We start from the raw sequence: 4455 nt of genomic DNA, 5'->3' as shown, positions 1-4455 counted from the left end.
CAATCCCACCGATAATGTTTCTCTAATAAGTTATGGGAAGTTTTGTGAAACCAGTGAACGTTTGAGTTTCTTTGATAGAAACAGGGCGTCGACATTGTCAGAAATAAGAAAGAAAAAGATAACATCCACCTGAATAACACAACCAGCAACATGGCTTTATGAAGTTGTATATTAGATAGATTTAACACAGGTAAAGGGATGTTTCATTAAGAATGTTGATATCTCCAAAATGTATTCATATTCCAGCAAGAAAAGGTATTTTTACGCTACGATACCTAACAACAGTTCAATAGGTCCAAATATTATTCTCAATATGGAGCCATCCTTCGCCATGCGATAGTGTTGTTCATGAAAATGTGGTTTCGAATTTTGGCACAAGGCCAGCAATTTCGGGGGAGGAGTTAAATCTATTACATAGACCCCGGTGTTCAACTGGTACTTATTGTATACCCGGATATGATGAAAGGTAAAGTGGATCTCGAGGAATTTGAACTCAGAATTGTGCGACAAGCTAACCATTCTGCCAGCACGCTGCCTTTGTGTTGTTAATAATAATAATAATAATAATAATAATAATAATAATAATAATAATAATAATAATAATGATAATAATAATGGTTTCTCTGGCTTTGTACTAAAATTGGAACCAATAATATGAATAGTTTTCAGGGAAGGGGTTAGTCGATTTTATTGACCTCAGTATTTGACTGCTAATTTATTTTATCGACCCTAGAGGGATGAAAGGCAAAGTTGATCACGACAGGGTTTAAACTCAGAATATAAAAAAAACTAGAACAAATACTGCAAAGCATTTTGCGATGCTCAAGCGATTCTGCCGGCTCAAAATTAATAATACTTTCTACTATAGGCTCAAGGCCTGAAATTTTGTGGGGAGGGAACTAGTTGATTTTATCGACCCCAGTACTTGACTGGTACTTATTTCATCGACCCTGAAAGGATGAAAGGCAGAGTCGACCACGGTGGCATTTGAACTCAGAAGAAATGCCGTCGGCCTAATAATAATCTTTTCTACTGAAGGCACAAGACCTGACATTTTTGGAGGGGAGACTAATCGATTACATCGACCCCAGTGTTTCACTAGAACTTAATTTATCGACCCCAAAATGATGAAAGGCAATGTCGACGGAATTTGAACTTAGAACGTAAAGACGGATGAAATGCCACTAAGCATTTTTCTCGGCGTACTAATGATTCAGCCAGTTCGCCGCCTTTGGCCCAATAATAATAATGACAATAATTCTTGTGTGAAGAAACAAATTAAATATGCGGCATTATTTTCATTGATTTTTTTTATTCGACCCCTAAGGATTGAAGGACAAAATTGAGGCCAGAAAAGTTTGAACTCAGAACGTAAATTAATAAAACTTAACCCACACTGTTACTGTTTCTGCTTAAACGTTGGCTGTAATAATATTATATATATAGTTAACTGACATTAGTACTAGGTCACACATCGTTTTTGATTTTCAGTCAATTAAATCGACATCAGTTTTCAACTTGCTTTCATTTTATTTACTTGGAATGATGGGTGGATTTGGAACTCCCGGCGCTCCACCGATTTTATTATTTACTGCCATCAATTAAATATGCTACTTTATAGCAGTGACACTATGTACATTGTTTGTTTTTTCTGCTTTTAGAAAAAAAAGGTGTCGTCTTTTGAATTGGCTATGGTGATAGATTAGCAGAATCATTAGAGCGCCAGACAAAATGCCTCTGGTAAATAACACGGACTTTTTATTTCATCCTTTCGAAGATGATAAAATAAAATATTAGTCAAATACCAGTGACGATTTAGTATTCATATCAAGTATCCTACATGTGATGGTAATTACAATAGAAAACGTGAGTTTATTGCATCATAACAACAAGCATTTAATTAAACTACAGAACAAGAAGTGTTTCATTTTTGTATTAGGCTTACAAGATCCGAGATGTGAATTTGTACTTTGTTGTGCCTCTGGAGGATCATAAAGCCAAAATAAACACACGCACTGGTTCTATTTTAATTCTTTATCTTTTTTATTTTCAATTGATTAACTATTTAACCAATCAAGTAAACGATTGTTTTATTAAGCGTAAGATCAATTCAATCAATGTTAGGTTTGTCAATATCTTTTCATCGCTATTCATGACTTCATGCATGACATGCCGTCTGTAAACCAGATCTGCTACAAAGAAATGCAGCTGATTAAATGACTAATCACAAAATACAAACGACATAAAGCTATACAGATATGCTCCAAGGTTCTACTATGAATCATTCTAAAACTAACCGATTCTAATTGGATTTTTCTATTTAATCCCACCCACATTTTATTGTTTATCGCAATCCTTTAATTTCCTGCTTAACTAAATTAAACTGTAGGTTTTCCATGCTTGAAAACAATGGGATCAGTTCCTAGTAATCAGGTCCTGAATTGATCCTGAATTATCCTGAGTTGATCGAAATAATCAAAGTGTTTTTAGTGTGTTTAGTCAGCTGTTAGAAAATGTGGACACTCTACCCTACCCCTATTCACAATGTGGACACTCTACCCTACCCCGTTTCACATTAGTGCCTTCGATAAATGTCGATGTATGAAGTTTAACATATTCTTCTCTTTCCACTACACCACACAATTTCAGTATAATTCTATTAAGTCATACCAGTCTCCTATTAATATGAACGAGTGGGATGTACCCAAGAATACTTCCAGTTGACTAGTCATCTGTTCAGTGTCGATACATCGAGTTGACTTGATTAAACATTGTACAGTTTGCTAATTTAGAGAAACAGAAATCGTTTTAGTTATGGTAGAAGAGGCTGCAAAAAATTATTCTGTCAGTGCTTGTAGGTTGTTGAGGCAAGTTTTGCTTATCAGTTGGATGACCTTTCTGGATATCTAGCCTAAGGTGTTTGCAAATGCAGTACACAATATATTTGTCCATGTATTTGAGCAGTATTTCAATGTTGAATGCACTTAAACCGTGAAAATATTGACAAATTATCAGAGTTAAAGTCTTCAAATTTGAGGTGTAATACAGTCGGCTTTTATTGATTTCAGTATTTAACGGATACATATTTTATCGAACCAGGAATAATAAGAAGCGGAATTGATTTCAATAGGATTTGAACTCAGAATCGAAAGGGAAGCAAGAAAATACCGCAAAAACAGTTCGTATGGTTCCCATCGTCATAACAGTAACCGAATTCAAAAGTATTCCTGCTTTCATGTCAGAAGGAAATAACAATTAACACAAATTCTTCTCTAAATAGGAAAGATATAAAACATTTCAGTTCTTTTCCTCTACCTTAGTACAGCAAACTAAAATAAACATAATAAATGTAACTACGTTAGAGAAAGCAAATACGATAATTCAAATAAGAGCTGCCCGAAGGCACGTCTTTCCGCAATAAATCAAGTAACAATAACAATAATAATGAAGAAGATTTCTAAACCTTGCCACAACCCCAACTCTCTCCAATTCTGCCATTCGGCACCCAATAAATAACAATAATTACAAAAGAAGACAAAACATCCTCGTTTTGAAGGAGGGAAAGTCGATTATCGTCCCCAGTATTCAACTGGTACTTTATCGACGCTAGATGATGAAAGGCAAAGTCGACCTCAACAGAATCTTAACACAGAACATAAAGTTGAAAGAAACGCCACTAAGCATTATATCTATGATCCAACATCATTTGCTTTCCATCTTAACACTATTTATGGTTTCTTATTCTCTATCTCATTCCATAGGATCGTTGCGTAATCATTTTCGTTGATGCCTTCGGGTTTATGTCCGTACCACTTTTTTGCTCTATCAAGTCCATACTTGTTACAAAGTGTCCAGTGGACAATCCTTGTTATTTTGTCATGACGTCTCTTATATTCTTTCTGGGCTAGTGGCATACATTGACTGGTAATATACCATACAATTTCATCATTTTGCCCACAAATTCTGCACTTATCCCTTTCTAATGTGTTGTTTATTCTGTATTTGATGTAATTGGGTCTTAATGCTTGGTCTTGAGCAGCAGAGATTAGAGCCACCGTTTCCGGTTTTAAATCACTTTTAGTCATCCAAAGCCATCTTTTTTGTCTGTCTGTCTTATCTTCAACATCCCTATGAAATTGCCCTTGCATTCTTTCCTTTATCCACCTATTTTCAGTTTCATTCATTCTCAAGTCCTTTGACAGTGTTTTATCTTTGTAATCTTCCATCCTACACAAGCCTGAACTTCTTACTATATACATATATTACTATTTTTTTCTATCAGTAATTAAAAATAGAACAAGGTGAATTGGTTCTTTTCAAGGCCAAAGTCAACACTCTCATTGATCGCAAGTAGTAGTAAAACACATTTGACCTCCGCTGATCCCAAGAATGTGAGCCCGGTTTTGTCTCCTTATCGCACAGGGTTGCCCATTGCTGATCTCCTCACAATCTGTA

This window comes from Octopus sinensis, linkage group LG1 (genome assembly GCF_006345805.1).
Source record: "Octopus sinensis linkage group LG1, ASM634580v1, whole genome shotgun sequence".
NCBI lineage: Eukaryota > Metazoa > Mollusca > Cephalopoda > Octopoda > Octopodidae > Octopus > Octopus sinensis.
The sequence above is the reverse complement of the archived record's forward strand: the minus strand, read 5'-3'. Positions refer to the sequence as shown.